Here is a 24,752-nt window from a genome sequence, read left to right as displayed (position 1 = left end):
CTCACAAAAATATATGGATCATACAAGTGTCCTAACTTTCTGCCACAATTGGTTATTTGAAACTATGAGAAATAATGACCCAATGATAAAATTTATAGATATTTAATATGCATAGATTATCGTTTTTGTAATCAATTTTTTGTAATCTGATAGAAAAATAATGATATTTATTCAACAAATCTCGAAAAAATTTTAGGTGTTGTCTTGTGATCAAAAACAGTTTGGATTGGCTGTTTGTTTATTTACTTTCTAGTGACATCACAAATTTTGTAGTATACCTTTGGATTGGCTGTTTATCTGTCTACCCTCTTACGGCATCACAAGCAAGAAGTGTATATTACAAAACAATAACCAATTAGATGACTTATTTAAATTGGGTATTTTCATTTCTTATTTTTTGAAGACTTTACATAAAATAATAAAAATTTAATATTTTTTCGGATTCTATAAATAACATCTATAATAATCTGAGATGGTTTATAGAAATTAATATCAATGAATGCCAGCAGCCGACAGAGTAATTTTCAGGTTTCAGTCCAATCGAAGCCAGAAGTATAAATTCTTATCTTGGTTGAATAGTGTTTTGAATTTTTGAATAGTGTTGGCCAAATAGGTGACGAATTTTTACCCACATTAAAATATTCTGTGTAATCATTATATTGCAAATACGTAGACTTCGGTAATGTACATTTAAAAAAGTCTTTGTATTTTGACAATTGAATGACAAAACAAAAAAAAAGATTGAAATAAAAGAAACGCTGAAAACATAAGAACAAGGTTAAATATGACACGCGACTATCACATAAATAATATAAAGAAAAGCCACCTACACTTTTTATATAATTGTAAAATATTCAATAAACTGTTGATAAATTAATTATAATTTCATGCTGAAGGTAATTTGATCTAAGAATTGATTCAAAATATTATAAATAAGTGAAAGCAAACAATTGACTGAGTTAAATGTTGAAATATGTATGGAAATTGTTGAATGACAGTTCTCGCATTATTTTTAATCATTTATAAAAGTGTGTTTTGTGGATGCCAATAATTTTTTTCGTTTTTCGGTAATCTTCCACACCACTGAAACTACCTGCAAATTTTCAACTCCCTTTATTTTATAGTTTTGGAGAAATAGACACCAAAGTTTTGATCTAATTTGCGCCCTTACGGGTAAACAAAAATTTTTACGAAAAAATGTTATCTATTTTTTTATATTTAAACTATCGTACTATCTCTAACGGTTAACAAAATGTGTTCTACGGACCCAAGACCTAATTGTATTATGTTGTTCATTTACGTACTCAAACTTTGTTTTTACGTCCTGAGCACGATATAAAACAATTTTAGCTTGATATCTCTTGTCTTTTTGGAAGTATCGTGTTCACGGACGAACAGACGGACGGACAGACGGAAATAGACTAATTATACGATTTTATGTGACTAATTACACCTGTACCAAATTTTTTTCGTACCATTAATATTTATAAGTTGTAATAACTTAGGACTAAAATTATACTACCTTGATATATATTTCAAATATACAGGGTAGAAAAAGCTGATTATGCACTTATGGTGTGAATTCAACACGGAATTTAGCCTACAGAGTCCAAGGCATAAAGTAATATAAAATCAAGAACCAATACTTTCAGATTTTATTCTCGTTTACAAAATAATAGATGCTCTTATGATCAAACGAAAGAAAAAGTGATGAATTTAGTGGAACAAAAGAGAATAAAGTATTTGTTCACTTCTCGAAAAAATGTTTCATAGGTACCTATAAACTAAGAAATTAAGTTGACTGACAAGTGATCCCAAATGGTCAAGTTTATGGTTATATTTATTTAAGTCTCTAAGTTCGAGCCCATTATTTTACAAGCAAACCTCTTTACGTTCGAATTTCACTTTCACTTTTATCGTAGAGTATTTCTCTGGCGAACTTTGGGAGTACTTTTTAATAAAATAATCTCTCTGTATGTTTTTCGTTGCTCCTTTCTATGTAAATTTAAGTTTATAATATTCGTAAATCGCCATTGATCAGGGCCGGATTTAAATTTCTGCCGCCCTGGGACACTTTAGAAAATGCCGCCCTATGACTGAAATTTTATTTTAATAGTTTTGATACCTTATTTTTAAAAAATTAGAATAACTAATTAATTGCAGAAAATTTATTATGTATTACATATTATTATTACTGTTCTTTTAAATTAAAATTAATTAGTATAATTTGATAATACATAATTTAAAAATATTTTTAATTCTTCAAAAAAACTATATTAATTTATCAATTCCAGAAAATAAAAATATCAAATTTTATTATTGCAAACCTTTATGGAAATAAATTAATTAAACTATTTTAATAGTTTTCACTTAAATTTCCTATATTATAATATACAAAATTTTGATTTGATACATAATGCATAAATTATATTTCTTGAAAAATAAAATGTTTATTTAAAAGAATTAGTTAATTATATATTGTATAGAAAATATTTTCTCACATTTCAAATTTTGCCGCCCTAGAAAATTTGCCGCCCTGGGCACTAGCCCCGACTGACCCTAGTGTAAATCCACCACTGCCATTGATGTTTAAATTTGTTTTAGTAAACAAACAAAATATAATGAATTAACTGAAACAACTTATTCATAAGGAAAAGATAGTAAATGTTTCAGAATTTAAACTTAAGCTTTGGTTCATCGAAAATGTTTAAAATTTTGAGGACTTTGTTTAGCAAGTAACATATCATAATTTTAGATTAATGAACTGAAACAACTTTTCCTTAAGGAATGAAAACAGTGCCATAGCTCTAGAAGACAAGGATATCAAGATGTTGTTAGTTTTTTGTTAGAATATAAGGTCTGATCCAAGAATTGTCTTTTGTAATATGATATGCACACGTTTCCCTTCTAAAAGTATTTGAACATTAAAAAATTCATATAAATTTGAAATGTCAACACAGTAATAATTTTCCAAAAAAAAAAAGAAATGGTATACCTAGAATATAAAATGTTACACGTAAATAAATTATACATTTATTTAAAATAAAAAATCCGATTAAAGTCATTTAAGATGTCTCAGCATGATCCATTATATCAAATATATTTATTTAACTTGATATCAAACGATATTTTGTATCTCATTTACACCTACATACTCATATTTAATATTTCATATTTTTTTTAAATATTTAATTTATTTGAATATAATAGATATTAAACCTATCAAATTATATATCATTTACAAACAATTAAAAATTTTATTAAATAAATGATATGTGATGGTGACAAATTGTAAAGATTATTGCGGCAAAATCTAATAATATTAAATTATAACAAACTTTCGTGATACGACAAAAAAGAGGAGAACTGTACAAAAAAAAATTACGCTAACTTATTTCTGGGCTCTGCAACACTTTTATTTTTGCAAAGCTTTCATTTTAAAGTACCTATATTATCATTGATCTGAAAAAATTGGTCGTTTGACCATCATCAAAGTTAAGTGAATACATATAATATAAATTATTAATCTCAGCAAGGCTCAGACATTTTTAGTGACTGGATGGCTTTTTAGTGACTATTCGTCGGCTGAATGGATTTGTTATCAATTCTCCATTGTCCTTCCTATAGTGCCGTCGCTGTATTTTGTAACACGGAGTGTAACGCAAAAGCCCCCGGATCCATTCGTATTTTATTTCAATTCTGGATTCTATAACTATCTTGTTATCGTTATATAATAAAATATATTATACTACGAACTACTATATAAATTATACTATGAACATTGCCATTGAAAACTAGCATACAAAAGTAGATATTAATTTTTTCTCTAAATCACTCATATATGAATATTTATAAACACTGGAGCCGTATTAAAAATATCAATAATGAACGCCTCAAGCTTTTACAAATGCTGAAGTTTCAGTGACAAAATAGGCAAAACTATTTTCTGCTCTTAAGCACAGTAGAAGCTTGTTCCTTAAAAGTATTCTTTATTTTAATTTTTGATTTAAAATAAAAAAATATATATGTTTAACAAATAGAGTGGAAGCGATGGGAAAATGAAGTTATGCTTACCATAAATATACATTGTCATCTGATTTAGATATTCATTCAAAATTTCAGCCAATTGGACACTGGAAGGTGAGTAAAAAACCGGTAAGATTTGATTGCAGACACTGAGACAGGTGAAACTAACTAAAAGCTTGTAAAATACATTTGAAAATGAGTAACACAAAATATGGCGCTTGGCGTGGTAGGTTCATTACGTGGTTATCTTGCTTATTACCGACGGAAAAGTCACGCCAAAATACACAGTATGATTGTAGCTAAAAGTAGGAAATTCGGCCCAAAAATGTATAGCCCCAGCACATTGAGATTTGACAAGAAAAGTCATCAAAATATTGTGTCCGGAGGTCATTTTTTAAAAGCCGAAGCCGAAAGTTTAAAAGCTTTAAGAAATTTTGTTCAAGATTGGCTACAAGCTACAATTAATAATAAAAATGATTTTAAAATTTTAATATTGTAGGTTTGTTTATATTAACTGTATAAAAAATTGCAATTAACCATAAAAACCACATTATTGCTGCTGGGTAGCTTTAATATTACTGAAATAAGTTCTACAGAAATTCTATTACAAATAGTTTAATTCGAATAAGATTTAATCTTATCAAAGCATCTACAGTTTAGTGAAAATTATTGCAACTACAGAGCCGTGTTCCATCGAGCATCTAATAAAGTAATAAAATAAAACACAAAAATACTAAAAAAATAGCCAATAACAGTAAAAATAATTAAAGACAATTTGAACCTTGTCATTCATAAATGATAAAAATTGTTCTAAAATCTATTTTCTAAATGGTTAAAGCGTGTGAATTTTTTCATATGCACCACACACAAAAAAACCAATACATAAACAGGTGAATTAAATTTGGGTTATTCCATTTCAATCAATGCCCATATGATGCACAGACATTTTCAGCAATGTGAAACCAATAAAAAAAGATGGCAAATATATAATTTATTGTAAGTTTAGAGGTATTTCATAAAAGTTATGGACATTATAAAATAATATTATTGTTCCAACACCCCTTTTGTAAAAATTGGTTTCAATTACTAAATAAAGTAAGATAGGTATGTCGTATAACATATAATTATGATATATCTATTTCACTTACACTACTTTATTTTGTATTAATTTTATTCACATACAAAAATGGTTATTGGTATTCAATGCATGTAAATAGAGATTGAAATAATGGTTTTTAGTATGGAATTATTATATATTTTTGCCATATTTCATATTCCCATAGGAAATACTTTTTTTATTAAATTTAATATTTTTTCCCATCATATTACAACCCCATTCATTCTTTTTGGGAAATTAATTGACAGGTTACGATGGATTTAGTATGATTGCCAATGCTTGTATTTTACAATTTAATTATACTTATTTGTTTGTTATAGGGATAACTTTTTTGTTGACAATATGGATTTTCAAGGTAAAAGTTCATTACAAGTGAAATTTACAAAATTTAAAATACCCCCGACAAATTTTTCGGCTACGGAACTCTAAACTCGCATTTGAAACAAATCTAAGAACACTCTCCATTAAATTTCCTTTTTCCTTAAAGCCTTTTCCAAACTCATAGCTAAGAACAGTCTCCATTAAATTACATTTCAAATAAAACCAAAAAAATCAAAATCGGTTCATCCGTTTAGGCGCTACAATGCCACAGACAGACAGACACACTTAGCGGTCAAACTTATAAAGCCCCTTTTTCTTAGTTCGGGGGTTAAAAATACAGGAAAAGTATGAATCCGGTAAATAAATTTTTCTTCTACCTGTTACGTTTTAAAACATAAGCTTCAAAAGGTTTCACAGATCCCATGATTCATTGCCAAAGTTTTCATGATTGATAATTTTTTCGTTTTTGAACTATTGTTAACAAACAGACAGGCGGGCGTCCGGTTAAAATCGTTCCATTGTTCTATCCCAACGAGCATTCCTTTAGTAAATAATTCGAAAGTATAATCTTAACTATAATACCTAACTCCTCCTAAATTTGCTTGAAATTAAATCACGTAAACGTAAAATAAAAAATTTGTAACATATGGTTTCATTTTAACCTGTTACTTCAAGAAATGAGTCAACTCATAAATTTTTATTGGTAAGACGTGATCTAACAGGTTAACTTTATAAGCACATGTAAAACATGTGGATTTTTTCTTATTTTACAAAAGCCTTAAGCACATCTGGTTTTCATCTTATAATATCCACAAAAATTTGGTGTTTAATCTTTACAAAAATTTCGCATTAGAAAAACGTATTATTAGTCAGACTTCAATTTCTTGATTTGAATAGAATTTATGATCATAAATTATGATCAAGTTATGTAGGCGCCAAATGACTTTAATCTTCTACTTTTTTATGCTTTTTATTTAAAAAAATATTGGAATATAAATCCTAGTATGCAACATAGGTCGCTAGTAAACTGCGCCAGGTTTCTAAACACATAAAAGCCAGCAATGAAATAAGACTATGCTAGGAAAGTAAAAGGTTAAAAAAAGATCTTGTATTACGGTCGTTTCGTAGAAACTAACGTAACGACTAAACGCCTTCACTGAAATAATTCCCCGCATGCAAAGATGACTGGCTCGGAATTGCGTTAGCATTACTTCAATCAAGCCTGTGTTACGACTCACGACGTCTCCTCCTGATTGATTAATCTCTTTCCAGGATCAAGTGAGATAGTGTAAGTGTAAGTTCGTTTTGAGGTCAGTTTTCTAACTTGGCAACGCCTCTGAAAGTGAAGGTGTGGATCCCCATACAACATTCATATCAGCATCGCGTAATCATAAGATAGATGTGGGACCGCTTGATAGATTGAAAACTAGTTTTTCCCGTTTTTCAATAAAAATTTCGTAGATAAAATAGACGTAATTTCCATACTACTACTAAAAAAATATATATCTCTAGATTATCGTTCAAATCTTTAGTTTATAATAAATCTAGTCTGATTTTAAACTGTCGATCATTATTGTTTCTTCAAAACAAAATAAATAGCCTGCATGAATTTCGACTACCGGTATGTCCTTTTTCTTAGAGAAGTTTAGGTCTTGAAGTTCTGATGACTTAGATCCAAAATCGTCGCGTCTACTGAGAGGGGTTCCGGGATCAAAGAAATCCGAAATGTAATTTTTTTCAAATGAAAAATTTAATTCAAAATATAATACTTCCGGTACCTGACTTTGAATATCGAAGATTTTTGAATTAGCTATCACAACTTATAATAAAATTTTTTTTTTAAACAGATTATTACTTCTCTGTAATTTTTTTGCTCCTATAGAATAACGACTTATTCTGCCAATCAGTGCGCACTTTTAATTACGATTAGACTGGTAAACATTGTTAGTTTATGCGAACGTTTAGTGTAACTTACGAAAACAAAAACGCTAGATCGTAAATCTTAGACTTCACAATATATAGACAGTTGACAATTTTACTAGATTTAATATAAACTAACGATTCTTACAGTAATTCGGTCTCATATACATCCAAGATATGTAAAAGATGAATAATAGGGATTTTAATTTCAAAGCATATTATATGGGATATGTAGTATAATAATTTGATAATTAATTGTTTTAAAAAGAAAAGTTTAAAAATAAAAATTATAATAATCCTCATCATTAATAATTATTTTATTAAATTTTGACACTAATACATCTATTTTAAAATTAATTAAATACCCGCCACGGCCACGACCACGGTATGTACGTTTATACTGAAAAAACTAATAAATTTTATTCTTAAATCACCAAGTAAAAATGATTATTTCGTGAAATTCTTCTTGTCTACTAAAAAATAAAAATAAAAAACAAACATTATAAATTTAAAGATTTATATTATAATAACAAATTTATTTATCTTAATATAAACCTAAAAATTATAACCATCTTTGTGGTCATCATTTTTATGATAAATGTTTTATAATAGCTAATGAAATTTTTACTTACTTCTATGTAAATACTTAAGGTGATTGTAAACCTACAGTATCATAAAAAAGTTTTGGTTTATTGCATGATACATAGGTACAAATATATAATATATTGTGTACAAGTGCTGCTTATAAATTTGATAATATAGATATCGCTCTTGAATCATCAATACGGTGGATGGATCTTCGATGAACTTATAATTAAATTAAATTTTTTTTACATCATCGGCAACCTTATATTTTTTATAGTATTATTCTAAAAAGGTTGTCTAAATATTTAAGCTAGAATTTCCAATTGAAAAGGATAACCTATATGATTCATCATTTGTTCAACCAACTTTGAAAGATAAAAATAATAATAAAAAGCTCGATGGCCTAGAATTTGTTTTGTGATTTTGGAAAATTTGTCAATCAAAAAATGTATTTATAAAGTTTTATTGAAATCCCTAGTATTATTTAATCCTTACATATCTCCTTAAACAGTACTCGGTTGAAGTCGGTAATTCTAATAAAAGTGGTTACAGGACTTTAGCAATACGTTTCTGCCAAAGTAAAAATTATTTCATTCATTGATTTCATTAAATTCCAAAAAATCCGAAATTTAGTGTTTAACACTAAAAAGTAATTAGTGTAGATTAACAATGGGCCGGATCAGAAATTTTCATACTACGATGCATTTGAGTAAAATAGTGTTTTTATTTTTTTTGTTTTTACAGAAACTGTAAACTAAAAGCTTTTTTGCGAGGTTTAGATAAAAATCCTAAATACATAGTAAGAAATAATATTAGTGGGTTTTCCAGCTTATCTCGGGCCATTAACCCAGTCCAGGCTAGTACCGGGTTTAATAACCATGGTCAGGTGTTAAGTAGTAACAAATTTTAAGTAGCAACGTAAAGTAGAGTATTTAATTGAATAATTGTGGCCTCGGAAAATGTATGTTCGCTAGGACTTTTATCTACCTCCTTGATAGTTAATACCAGACTGAGTTACACTGAAGCGTGGTAGGAATCAGCTAGTTATACGATAAGTATTATAGAAAATCAAGCAAAAATTTAATGTGTGGCTCCTGATAAGATGGTAGCTTTAACTGTAATGTATAGGTAAATCAGTCTTGATATCTCACGTTATTTTCTCTCTTCCTAAGAATGAATATTTGTGAAAGTGATCAGAATATCAGGAAATTCAGTCAGAATATTTCCTGTTATAACTTCTATTGTATTTGTGATTCGGTGAATTCCGTTTCACTTACAATTTATTTAATTATAGCTACTGATCAGCAATTATTAATACTAATTAAACTGTAGCTCCAAATGATTAATAGCTATACTATGCTCAGGTCGCCCGTTAAGCGAAAATTTTACTCCTATCTTTTGGTCGGGCCTTCGCCTTGGCTAGAACCACTGGAGGCAAAAATTAATGTTAACATTTTCCTTGCATTGTGATTGATTCACGAGTCTGCATACTTCTGTACACGTATTCTTATGCACCGTCTTACTATATTTATAGTATATTTTTATACGGTATTTTTCGGTGGATTTCCAGCCTGTGTATGGAAATCGTATGAGTATTAGCCACCAAAGTATTATAAAGGTGTATACAGAAATGAAGATGTGCTTTATGTAATAATGCAAAGGTATAAGTCAAATATCAACTTTCGGAATTTCTATAAAAACATTAAAGCTATTTTTTATTACTTGCTTTATCGTTTGTCATTCCTAATTTTTAAAAATAAAATATTATCAGCGTGGCTAGGTAACTCTGCGTATTAAACGAGAAATCGGCAGGCAGAAAATGTGCACTCATCAGAAAGGTTTGGGGACTTAGACAGAAAGGTTTGGGGCACTTTCAGCGAGGCCTAAACTCTATCAAGGGACTATTATGTAATTTATATTACATTGAATTTATCAACATTTCATTTACATTTTAAGACTTATATTATTTTTCTTTTATACTTATTTCCTTTCTTTTTCTCTCTGTACATACTGCAATCGTTACGCCTCAAAATGGACATTCCCGCTCATAACTTAATACAGAATTTTATCGCGAGCACCATCATACTTCCTTTACTTTGTACAACAAAGAAAAGTAGCTTAAATAATTGCCAACATAACAGATATAAAAACTTTTCAATATGAATACATTCTTTTAAAATTATCATATCAATTACCTAGTATGAATCATTCAGGGACTCGCCCAGAGAAAATTTAAATTTCCTTACGAAAAAAAACAACATTAAGTACATATAGATATATTTTATTTGACATGATATTGGTAAGCCGTCACATGGGCGCCATATCCACACTTAATAACAAATCCATGTAGGCGATACAAAAATCTGCCAAGCCTTCTGGATATGAATATGATATTATGTGATATAATAATATCATAATATTATTAAAATGATTGTATTGTAACATATTATCGATAAAATACTAAGTTGTTTTTAATTCTTTTTTTATTTTTTATTCATTTTAAATTATTTACGTTTTTGTGTTAAAAACATAAAAAAGTGAAAAAAAAAAGATAAACTTGTTAAGGATTGTGTTGTAATTGGTAGGTATAACTCAATTAAAGAAATACCGATAAAAGATTATTAACGTGGACAAAATGTTTTAGGGAAGGGACGGATAGTAGCGTCTGTAACAAACCGTATGTACTGAATACTACGCTACCAAGATCGCGATCAAATAATTTGCAAAAGGCCTCAAAAAGTTAAAAATTTTAAGACCGTTAGAATCACTGACAGTTTCTCGAACAAGAATCGAATGCGACAATCAATTCATAGCCGGAAAACAATGATTAGAAGATTCTTTAATATACATATTCGAAACTCTTTCGTGGGATCTTGGATGGTTCGAATTATGATAGAGCATGCCGTTCTATTTTTCAAGACTGAAAAGTTTTCCTAGTAAGTATTATAATATTTAATAATCTCAAATTCTATTTTTTACAAGAATTTAATTACATTAATTTTATAACACATTTACATCAGGATTAATGACTGACTACGAAAGTTGAACCATGTCATATTCATCGATTATTAAATAAGAACCTACGTAGATTTAAATATTTAATGAATGGAATCGTTATATCGTTTCTAGAATATTTATTGATTTTTGACATGAATAAGAATTTTAATGAAGTCATTTAATTGTTTTATTTTGAAATGATTATTTTCGTCTGGTTAAGGTACCATCTTAAAATTTAAAACAGTGTCTATGAATTATAAAAACCACACCGAGACCCGACGCGACAACTTAAATTAAATGAATTATTTTATGAACCTCTTAAATTTGAAAAAGGTAACTTTCATTAAATATTTAATTAGTTTGAAAGTAGTATAGCATATAGACATTAGAGATTTTGAGAGAATGAAAAATTTGATTATATATACAAGTAAACAAGAATATGATCCACGAGATATTTCTTGATCTGCCGCTTTTAATTGTTAAGAAATAGCTGGCAATCGATTAAATAGAAAAGCTGGTTTCACTTTGTAATAAAAAATTGTTTTTGGTAGGTATGTCTTCATTTTTTGTTTACAACCGAGAGAAACTATTGGATAGTGGCGAAAACTACTTAACGCGATTATTATAATTTATTATCCCTAATAAATTTAATTTATTTTATCATTTATTATAATTTATTTTAGTAAACATTTCTTCTAATTTTTTAAAATATTGCGTTTGAAATAATTTAACTTTATCAAAACCGATCTAACGAAAAATGATTTTAAAATTTAGTCTTGGCACCACCTAGCAAAGTTTTACTCTTCCAAATTTCACATCAATGTGTTTTCTTACAACTTTATTAACCCCTAGGATTAAGTCCAGGAATTAATTGAATTACGAAGAATCAGTTAAATTTTGACATAAACAAATCAAAATATGACAAAAAAATTTTTAAGTAATTTAAAAAAAGCATTCATTACTTCAACCTTACTATTTTGCAAACAGTCTCTTTCGATTGACCTATCTAAATATTTTTCGGGAGTCTCTCGAATTGATTGTTATGTTCAATACATTTTTGATAGCGTGATTCTATTTATTGATACCTTCCTTGTTATTAGCATTAAGCTACTACTGTTTTCTCAAATAAATAATTCAATGCGTTAGGTTTTGTTTCTATTCATCAGGCATCTATCTATAAATAAAACATTTTGTTGTAAAAATAAACAAAACTCATTTGGTTATTTATAGACTTTCGTTTGTGTATCGTAAGTTTATTGATAAAATATCAAAACAAACACTCTTTCATAAAAACAAGTTCACGTCAATAACTTGAATAAAAATGGTAGATAGACATCTGATTGCACCGTCGCCACAAAACCTCTATATTCAAACTTCACTAGTAAATAGACGTTGTGCGGTATGTACAATTTTGTTCGATAAATATTTCAAAAACACAACAAATTTGTAGCTCTGAAAGCGATCATTTCTGGACACATATTCTTCTTATATCAAAATGCTTGTTTCAGTGTATTTTACAACATCGTTTATTTCTGACCATTTGTTCAGATATACTCTGTATTTCTTCGTTATATACAAATTGGATCTTCACCAATATGATACATAAGTTTATTAATTTCTTGCATGATACCCGCCCGCTGAGCTGAGTCTAAAAGTAAAGACCACTGTATTATATCCTTTACCACCCTTGCTTTCACTGTTCTCCCTTCTATAACACTCGAAATAGGGATACGGATTGTTTTACACTGGTAAAAGTAATCAAATAATTAGTTATCAATTTTAAAAAGTAAAATAGTCATACTACATTGAGTATATCAGAAAACTCTCGTTGAACAGATGGCCATAAATTGAACTAAATCGATCTTTAATTTATGCTTAACAATGATGCTCATAGATGGTGAAATTAAATATCAAACAATGAATTTAACTTTTTTTTATATATTTTTATAAATAATAGCTCATGTGTTATTCCGATGTTTTAGCGATACTTATTGTAAAGTTTCATTAAAATTCAATGAGTAGTATTTTTGTGCGAAAGTGTAACAAGCAAACAAACAAACAAATAAAACATGCAAAATGATTTCTATGCCCTTATTTCATTGAGGAATCATAAAATAGCAATAATGAGGACATTAAAAAAAAGTATAAGTCTTTTCTTTATTCAAAAAGTGATAAAAGGCGTTGGAGTTGTCGTAATTGATTTTCTGCGAAAAATTTTCTTAGAAAAAAATCTTATATAATCAACATGATTTATTAGCTCAATTTTTTGTATATTGCCATATTAATATCATTTTTTGTATGCCAATAACATATTTTGACATAAGACACAAAATTAACAGTCATTGGACAGACACATACATTTCTTTGACAGGCAATAATAGTCCTCCAGATGCTTTAATTTATGTTACTATACTTCGTTTTTACTTGTACACGGAGATCAAATATGATAACATGTTACGTATTCGATCCTTTTTGTTAGGTAAATGACTGTCACTATTTTTTGTCAATGTATTTGTTCTAGAGAATAAGAGATATGTTATCTAGGGTCAAGAATAATGGATGAATACCTCAACCACCATCATCGCATTATTATTCCTTTTTAACAAACAAATATCCATAAATATTCTATTCTGATTCAGATTTTTTTATTTTATTTTTTTTCCTTTGAAAATTTAAATTTAAACTCATTTTGGAAATTTAAATATAATATCGTTTATTATGGAATAATAATTATATATGCGTGTATAGAAGAAGTATATTGGTATTTATGTTTTGAGAATAGATTAACAATCGAACTCTTTTTTATTTTATGGAAATTTAATGTTTCTTATTACATAGACTAGACGACGTTAAGTTATTCATATCAAGTTGATTTTAAAAAGAAGTTTAATAATAATATGGCCACTTTTATCCATGGTAGGTAAAATAAAAGTTAAGATAACAACTGACTGAGTTAATTGTTTAATGTTTAACTTACCTATTTAAAATTACGTACTTATTGAACTATTAACTTCTCAGTGTAGGAAGTTATTGTAATGAGTCCGATTGTAACGGGTCCGAAATTTTCAACATATCTTTAGGTTTCATGGTCAGGGAAAGGCACTAACACCAATTTGGAAAGAAAGTATGTGTGAAAGTAATTTCGTAACATTCGGTCGACTCGTTTTGAGCCGGACCAGATCCACCTCACGGCTGATTAAGACTGTTTTTAAATCACATAAAATACTATATATTTGGAATCTCAGAAACGGTTAGCTATAGGTTTCATTTTTAGAAAACGTCATTTTATATCGGAAGCGGCTCCAACTATTTCCATGAAATTTAGTATGAAGGGAGCTTCGGGGGCGATAAATCAATCTAGATACGATTTATGACATCCAGGTATTGACTTTTATGCGTTGTGAGACATTTTACCAATTAAGTGGAAGAGGCACATTATCCGAAAAGATGTCACCACTTACATAAGTGGGACGTATATTTAAAAAAATAAAATACAATAGGAGAGGAAAGTGTATTCCCTAGAATCCAAATTTACTTTTTTTGTTTTTAAAGCTAATGCATTAAAATATCAAAATGAAAATTTACAGTACAACTATTCCTCAACATTAAGCATTTTTGTTGACAATATAAATATTTAACACTTTTCGATAAAATCGTGTGAGTCATGGTACAACTTCATAATGTATCATAGCTCACAAATTCTGAGTTATGAAACAATGGATCAACTTTATATACCCAAGACAACGTGCTTTAATATATTGGTAGCACACAAAAATAATTTATTTAAAAGAAAATACGTTAATTTTAATTAATTATTTATAAATAATTTGTAAAAAACTTATACACATGTTACTCTAAATGTTTTTAGAATAATATGACACGGTATGATACACACATATCACCTGAGTTTTGTGTATATATAATAAGGTAAAGTAAGGTTAGTTTTAATAACAAGTGACTTTTATTATATTTTGAGGTTATATAGATACACATACCAACGCGTGTCATAATCATATTATATGCATATCAGCTGGTTGATTAGATGGTTGCCATGTTTATCGTAGTGTGACGCGTATTATGGCGCGTAAGTTCGTTTTTTTTTTCATTTCCGATAATGTCAACAAAAATATTTTATACAGGGAAACAGGTGATTCCTGTTATTAATTTCTAATTTCATTTGTTTTTTAAGTAATTGTTTTATTTAATATAAAATTTTAACGCCTAATGAATTTCTCTTTCATTTTGAAACTTTCCTAAATAGGTACTTTTATTAAGTTTGGAAGTAGAAATTATGAAGAATATATTATGATTTCTTAATTAAACTTTATACATATTTAGAACTAACTGCCCATAATGCAAAAATAATCTTAATTCAAATGTGTATATGTATGCCCAAATTGCACATATTACATTACAGAGTTACCTCCTACATAAATTATGTGATCAATTCGAAGCTGATCGATCCAAGATCAAGAATCCACCAGACAGAACCGATTCCATTAGATTCGCAGTAAAATAATTTGAAGCATTATAATATTATAATATCGGTAATTGTTTAGGAGGAGTAACTATTAAGTTTGAATTTCTCGGTTAATATTATTAATTACATATTTACATATTAAGTACATATTTATTAAGTACAAAGTTGTGGATACCTATCATAAGAATTTATCATAATTTCATTCTTTCTGTAACTCCAATAACACTTACCGAAGTATTTTGTTTTTATGCGAAAACCAAAATTTGGAATTTCTTAGTTATCAGCAAAACAAAATTTATCTTCATTAAAGTTTTATGATATAAATAATATATAAATTTCTAATAGTTAAATCCATCGCGGCTCGTATAATTTTTTTTATACAATAGTTAAAATTAGAATTAAATACTAATAAATTTTATTCTAATGATTTTGTAATGTCTCTTTTTTGAATTTTAACTAGTTCTTATTTTTGAATTAAATTTTTTTACATGTATCTACCGCTGGACTAAAAAAAATGTAGCTTAATTAACAAATTGACACGTTTTCTCAGTTACTATAGTAATTTATTTATAAACCAAAAGCCTGATTAAAATAAAAACCTTTAGAACGCGAAATATCTTACTAAACAACAGTTATTTTAATTTATTTGTACGAAAATTAATATACAGAGGATATTTGTCATACTCAATTTATGAACTTCTTCCGATTAAAAATTATTACATGGACTCAATTGCAACTGTAAATTTTGGAAGCCTTTGAATTATTCTAAAAACCACTATTAAAATTTTAGGAGTTTATACAAAAATTTTGAAATATACATTTTAATGAGCCAAATTCCAAATATGGGATTACTAGCGGATCCGATAGACGTTGTTCTATGGAATCGTAACTCAAATTCATTAATATCTATATGCTTATTTATATGCGCTCCCACCATTTAATGAAATTTAATTTTTTTTGTTGCGGATCCCTCATCCAAACCTCATTAAAAAGTCATCCAAATTGGTCCATCCGTTTAGGAAGAGTACAGTGATTAACATCTACAAACAAGCGATTTATATATATAAAAGATTAACATTATATTTATTTTAGTATAAATTCCACCATCAAGTATTGGAGTAATGAAAGTAATCAGAGCAAAAAAGTTAGCGAAAATGTTTGCAACTACTTGAAATTAAGGAAAAGCATGATTTTGTTTTTGCGTTAATAAAAAATCATTCATGTCATAAAACAGCAGAGAAAACTTTAAAAACAAGCAAGATAAAATCCTTCAAACATTTGCTTGTGTCTCTTTCTATGCCCGTACTCTCTCTTTAACATCTCTCTATTTTTATACCATGTATATATGAAATATACATGGTATATTAAGTTTCGTCCTAAGTTTGTAACGCTTAAAAATATTGATGCTACGAAAAAAAATTTGGTATAGGTGTTCATAGAATCACCTAATTAATCCATTTCCGGTTGTCCGTCCGTCCGTCCGTCCGTCCATCCGTCTGTGGACACGATAACTCAAAAACGAAAAAAGATATTGAGCTGAAATTTTACAGCGTACTCAGGACGTAAAAAGTGAGGTCAATTTCGTAAATGAGCATCAAAGGTCAATTGGGTCTTGGGTCCGTAGGACCCATCTTGTAAACCGTTAGAGATAGAACAAAAGTTTAAATGTAAAAAATGTTTCTTATAAAAAAATAAAAAACTTTTGTTTGTAACATTTTTTTGTAAACATCACTGTTTACACACGAGGGCGTTAAATAGGTGCAAATTTTATAGTATGTATTAATATAGGAATATCAGTTGTGTGTGTGTTGTGTATTTAAAAGTGAATATCTTTTGTTATTTACGTGACGTCAAAAAAACAAACGATTGCGCATCAACACTGTCTATACATGGTATTTCAACAATTAACTCAGTCAATTGTTTGTTTTCACTTGTTTTATTTCACTTTTTGTTACCTCTTTTACGGTATTTTCATTTTTTTTTTTCAAAAAGAAATGCGAAAAATTTTTTTATGCATATATATTCTTAGCAATCACAGTTCGCTTAATACCTTTTTATATATTCAAACAGGTCTTTTTTGGATTGTTGGGAAAACAGCAAATTTAAAAATGGTGGGTGGAGAAATAGTTGTACATTTCAACTATGTTTAGGTTGTTAACCATTATAAATTCATTTCAGAATTTTCTAGCTCGTAAATAGTAAAGTTACAAAATCAAATTAAAATAAATAATCACCTTATCTGTACATAGTATAAAAGAAAGAAGCTATCCACGTCTGTGTGTTTGTTTCTCCACCAACTTCTTGTAAACCACCAAACGAATTTTGAAACAGTATAACACATCCTAATTAAAATTTCGTAAAAGGTGTATATTCTTAAAATTTCAAAAATTCTGTAAATAAATAAGAAATTCTAAAGTTCTAAAATTCATACATTCATATTTTTAGATGTACCTAAGCAAATTGTTTGTCTATATAAAATTGTATGATTCTTAATTGAGAAATTAATTTGGGATGATCCGTGCGAAGCCGGATCGGAAGGCTAGTCAAATATAATTACAAAAACTTGACTATGTACTTTATATCAATTGTTAATTAAACGATTCACACAAATTATACTATAGAAAAAACGTGTCTTATTATTTTCATCTAAATTGATCATTAAAATCAACACAAACCTTACCTATCGTAAATGCTATACATAATAGGTTAAAGGAAAACTGGGCAATATTTATGTTTTATAATCACACCACTTAAATAAATTATGCCCGTGCATGAATATGATGTAGTTTTCTTTTATATTTAGCTTTAGTAATTTCATTTTCCGCTTTTTTGGGAAAAAAAAAAGCGTAGGTAGTAAACAAAAGCAGAGAAGTACCTAAATCATACGTTTTTTTCAAAATTGTTCAGTTTATATGTTATACCTACACTTTTATAGTTTAAATAGCAATCTCTATAGTTAAAAATTGCTCAGTTTACTGTTTATTTATAAAAAATATGTCTTGTATTTTGAAAATTAAGCCACACAGACAGATGTTAATAGAATGAACAATTTAAAATAAATTTATAAGTAGTAAATGGTACTATATTAGTATTTCGTGAAAATTCAAGAACACTAATGAAATAAATTCATAAATATAGGTAATTTTATAGAAATACTAGGGGGCAGTAGAGAAGTTAATGATGAAAATTTATAGTGTTTAATAAAATTTTATTGTGTTCATTTAAATAATTTAGTTTAATTTTAATAAATAATATTGTAAATGTGAAAGTAACTCTGCCTGCTTGTATGTCTGTCTGTTACGTTTTCACGCCTAAACCGCTAGACCAACTTTGATTATTTCTGTTTTAGAGATTTGTAGGACCTTGGTTAAGATCATAGATCACTTTTTGTCGAGATAATCAAACTGAAAGGGGTGAAATTGGGGATGAAAGGTTATATGGAGAATCAATTATTTATCAAGTTTGGGTAAGGTTATATTAGAGTAGGTTAGATTTGAGTAGGTTATTTCACAGTATTATACATTATATATAAGAACAGGACGTATCCTTTTCATTAAAAATACCCTTTTCACTTCACGATCGAATAATGGTGTTTCCATTCGACGGGTAATATAGTCAAACTCAAAAAAAATTTAAGTTAAACATCGCATTCCTCCGCAAATGGGGAAAACATCCCCAAAACTACCGAAAATCGATTCATTTAGTTATTTTTTTATTTGATTTTATGTCAAATATTGTTTTTTCTTATAATGTGGAGCAATGGCCTTGCAGGGAGTCAATCTTGCGAGCGCAACGAGCTCTGTGGCTACAGACCTCTTTACCTACTTTCCAAAAGATGGAAGTAAAGTTCGTGTTAACGGGATGGTGGATTAAAGAATAGCATGTGGCGAATATGTCTTTAAAGTTGGCATTTTCTATTTTGCGAGTGGTTTACCCAAGGGATAAGTAAGAAAAAGGAACTCTCTAAATAAATCAATGATTAAATGAATCATTTAGTGAATTAATTGAAACGAACGTGAAAAATCTTCAGAATCATCAAAATTAAGGTAGCTAAGAATTGTTTTACGAATTTTTCACTTTGATAAATATAAACTGTGTTTTTTAGTTACAAATTATTGGTAAACCTTATAATATTGTCGCCTTTAAAAAGAAGTGACTTTTTTAATACTAAATACATTTCGAAATGCATCATTATATTTCTAGGCATGCTTTTTGCTTATTCAAATATATAGATTTTTTACATTCTTCGTCAAATTCTAAACATGCAAATAATATTATCAAAGTGTATCGCATTGATATTAAAATAATTGAAAAAGCAGCAATAATTGTAAGAAATGTTGTTACTTTTCTTTCATTCAATTTATGCATTCATGAAATAATATTATCATATATGTAGACATTATAGTTTAATATTCAATTATTTAATAACAAAAACATTCAACAAGTCTCCTGATAGATATTCGAACAATAACTACACATAAATACAAAATCATTAGAAAATGTTAGCTCAATTTAAACCACTAGTCGACCCGTGCGGAATTAAGCAGTGCGATATCCGTAGCTAAGAACATGCTAGAGAAATAATATATAAGTGATAAAAATTATCAACAGTAATTTACTTTCTTTTTTTTACTATGTATAGGCAATTTTATTCCAGATATGATACAAAATTACCCACTGTACAAAATTATACCTAAATAAAAAATTGATGCCATACGATTATAGATCGTGGATCTAGTTTTCGTCTATTAGTTAGCACGATATGTTTTAAAATGAGGTGTATTAATCATGAAAATTAATAAAGAAATAAGGAAGATCTTGCGGATCCACAGAAAAACAGGCCAGAAAAATAGTGTATAAATACTCATTTTAAATTATACAATTTTTTATGGTAAAAGATATTACCTGAAACTTAATTGGGAACCAGGAGTCCGCAGTCTCGAATGCAACTTATCTAAATTATGTAAAATATGAAACATTCAGTTAAAATCACATTTATAATACTCTTACTATATATGACCAGCCGAGAGGGAGGCCCGGGGAAAGCGAAAGAGTGCAGACCATCTTTTCTCACTCGCACGATTATTATATTTTTTGATATATCGCGTGTTTATGTTATTACAAAATTGACGGATCTATAAAGCTTGGAATTGAAAAATATAAAAACCCATGGTTTTTAAGTGATATTTATGATGCCAACGACAAGCTGAATTAGATTGATTTCCATTGGTATGTACTACAATTTGTGAATGTTGCTACATTCTTGTCATGGTTTAATGATCGTACAATATTAATATATTTTGTTCATAATTATTATCCAGATTACGGTAAGGAATCTTGAATTTAATCTCTTGAGAATGAACGAAAGATAGAAAATTTTTGAGATAATATAATAAAACTTGTAGTCGTACACCAATAATAAATATATAGTATGTAATACCAAAAACCAAATGTTAATTCAATTAATATTATATGTTTAAACAATATCCTACCGGGTTATCCACTTGCAATTTGTACTTTTACGGACCACTTTCATACGAAAATTATTCGTGCTCAATGACGGATTTTACCGGGTTTATTTTCTTATAATTACGTTATGTGTATTTACCATGTATACACAAGTTATATGTAAATATAATCGAATATAGAAGAACTTTTGTATAAAAGTAAGTGAATACAAAATACAATATTCTAAATGAGATGAGGTAACTTATTGATAACTATTTAAAAACATATGACCATATATGTCTTTTGTATTATAAATTTTCAACCTTACTTAAGTATCAACCACTATATGAGAATTGTTTCAATAATCAATTTTTACTAAAAAATACAACTACTATTTATTAATGTAGAAATTTTTATTGGGGTTTAACACGCAATTTATCCCTATATATTGTACATGTGAAAGGATGGATGCTTGTTTGTTCTTTTGTTACGATTTCAGGCAAAAACTATCAAATGAATTTGAATGAAACTATACAACAATATAGCTCATACATCAGAATAACACATCAGCCTATAATTTATAAAAATAAGATATAGAATATTTGTTTTACAAAAAAAGAAAAAATTGAATTAAATCTGACATTTTACGTCCTATCTATGATCATCATTTTCGACCATAAATTAAAGATTTCTGTAAAAACTTAAAATACTAAATGTAAAACAATTCATGGCCATCTTTTCTGATATACTCAATGAATTATGACTATTTCACACTTAAAAAAATTGAACACTGTGCATATATTTTACCTGTGTAAAACAATCTCTTTGAATGTTTTGTAAGCGGGATAAATAAGATCAAGAGAGGCTATAAAGCGATAGTTTTTACTTTTCAGCCCAGTGGGCGGTTATTAAGCTAATTTACAAATAAATTGTATTGTAAAAGGTGCTCCAAATAGTTTCCTATGTTTGTAACTCTGTAAAATATAATGCTTTCCCTTGTTTGAAACATTCCATTTACGATAAGGATCGTCTTAGTAACCCTCAAAAACGCTCAATTCTTAATTTGTTCACTTGTTCTACAGTTCAAGTTCACTTGTTATATCAATGTAAGAACTGAACATGTGCAACGGGAAGATTATGGCCAATTTAATCGTCCTAGTAAGCGCAAAATTAGCATCATTGTGCAAACATTCAAGGAAACAAGGATAAGAAAGGTAGCATTGTAGATGGAGTAAGGTGCGTAGCGTGCTTTTAGTCAAGAATTTGCTTTATGAGATCATTCTGTGGGGTTTTCTTAAGAGTTGCGTTTATATCAACAAACCTACAACATTGGAAGTTTTTAGAATATTTGGCAAGATCTCGTAGTTTATTAATCAAATTTTTAACATGTACATACGTATTAAACGTTGAAATTGTTGAAAATGTAAATATTTCGTGAAGGTCTACGATTGAAGAATTTACTCTAGGAGTAGGTATATCATTATAACATTACCAAACTAAATTAAATGAAGAAGATTCTCCTACTATGTAAATGTTAAATTATTTTCTATATCTGTTCACTGTGAAATGTTTTTAATGATATCATCCATAAGAAATGATTTATGTTTAATACAAATTAAATTGGATGCTATGTCATCACGTATATTTACATTCTTTCATTCATAAAATGATTCATATTAAAATCACGGCAATGATTACAAAATATTGTTTGAAAAATATTTTTCAAATAATTTACGGGGAAATATGTTGATTAATTTAATTTTGAAAATTTTTGAATAGCTTAATTAGGCTTAGTCTAACAATATTAAATAATCTAGATTTTTAATAGGGAATTTCAAATTTACCACATTTGAATTATTTTTCATGAAACGATCAAAAAATTAGACGTCGAATAACATATTTGGTAAGGAGGATGATTATTTCGATCAAGAAATACGGCGGCTACATTTTTGACAAAATACGTAGTAAAATATATATATATCTAGCTAGGTATTGTGGTGAATTTAAATTTTTATTAGTATAACTACTTTTGCTTTTAAAATTTTCGTAAGCTGTCCTTCACGGAGCTTGGATTTGTTTTTAAGTGGATGGCCATCGATTTTTGTGAGATAATCAAATAACACATTCAAAAACTATATTTGTCTTACATCCATTTTTTACGATTGCCGAGCGAAAAAAGGGGGTACTTAATCTTCTCTTTGAAATATAAAATTTTTCGGGTCTCATGAAAAAAAAAAACGTAAGCTACAAAAAAATGTCAAAAAGTGTATGTATTTATTCATGACAAAGTATAGAAATGTAACGGCTGTAACACTTTTGATTGAAAGTTGCCATGTTCTGGTAGCAATACAAAAGATTATTACAGAATTGCATCGCCCCATCCAGTGTTAATTAATGGTTTCTAAGTTATACACGGTAAGAAATTTTTGTTGGATATTACTAAGTCAGTATCGGTGTTAACGCCATACTGTGAACTGTATTGAGGGACTATAAATAGTAACATTAGCCCAATACTTGGATAACATTAGCCCAATACTGGTGGATAGCCCTATTCAATACTGTAATATTACTTATGCTTACTTCGATACTATTATATCTGTATCTATACTATACCAGTATTGTAGCTAACGCTATGCATTTCTTACTGTGTACCCTTACTAATAGTCCAGGCGCTGTCAATGACACTACGTATATGACTCGAGAAGACTATTCGGTTTTATAAAATTTCGAGGAGAGACATTTTCCCAGGGAATCGAGTCCTCGATTTACAGATGGCATGCATATACGGGTCCTACAGACACCGTTTGGGATGCAACGTAGGAGATCAAGGTTTTCTTACATTGAATATCGTAATATGTTTGATAAATTGTAACATTTTTTTGCATAAGCTTTTATTACCTAGGAAGAAAATGACATTCGAATCAGTATCAAACTTTTATTGTACAATTAGATTCCATATTCATATACTACACCGAACAGTGATGTAAGTTACACTTTTTTCATGATTGTGTATATTTTAATAAGTGAACCTGTTATATTATAAGAACTGAACAGTAAACATGTTGACAATTGCATTTAAAAGTAACAAGCAAAACACTAACAATCGAAATCGATTGTTGTTGTTGTTGTTGTGTTGTTTGTTAAATAAGTTTGTTAGTGAAAACATACAACTATAAGAGATCTTCGTTTGTTTGCTCATTTCAATTCGTTTGGTAAGTTCTTTCCTGTGTGGTCCTTATGTGATCAAAATATATACATATACATTACATACAGGTTATGTGTATTTATGTGTGTGTGTGTGAAGAACTATATAGATAGAACTATGCCTGCACATGATTGTAGGTACAAAGTCTAATTATTATTGAAGATTTGTGACTGTATGTACAGACTGTAATGTTTAGCCACCATGTACCAGGATAAATATGAATAAAACTATGTTATACCTGAAACACGGAGCAAATATCTTGCATGCAGTGCTATCGTAGTAATCACAGGAAAACTGTACAGTCGAGGTGAACCGAAAAAAGCAAAAACTGCAGAAGTGCAAAAAGGAGGTAGTAACTATTGCCCTGCTCTGGTTTTGTCTTTAGTTGAAAAATAAATTAGCTCAATCAAGTTACAAAAGTGGTAGAAGAGGGAATCAGTTTTTTTTTAAATTAGTTTCGAGGGTCCTATTGTATTTGAATTACGCCCTAAAAAAATTTCTAAACTGTAGGATACGAGCGTAGAGAATTTAAAAAGAAAAGCATTCCCTCGTTTTTGTAATACATCTCTGCTTAAAAATCTATTATCATACACAATCAACACTTAAAACTACCATATATTGATCAGTTTTTATGCTGGAAAGTTTTATAAAAA

The sequence above is a fragment of the Chrysoperla carnea genome, chromosome 1 (assembly GCF_905475395.1).
Source record: "Chrysoperla carnea chromosome 1, inChrCarn1.1, whole genome shotgun sequence".
NCBI classification, from domain to species: domain Eukaryota; kingdom Metazoa; phylum Arthropoda; class Insecta; order Neuroptera; family Chrysopidae; genus Chrysoperla; species Chrysoperla carnea.
Note: the sequence above shows the minus strand (reverse complement) of the source record.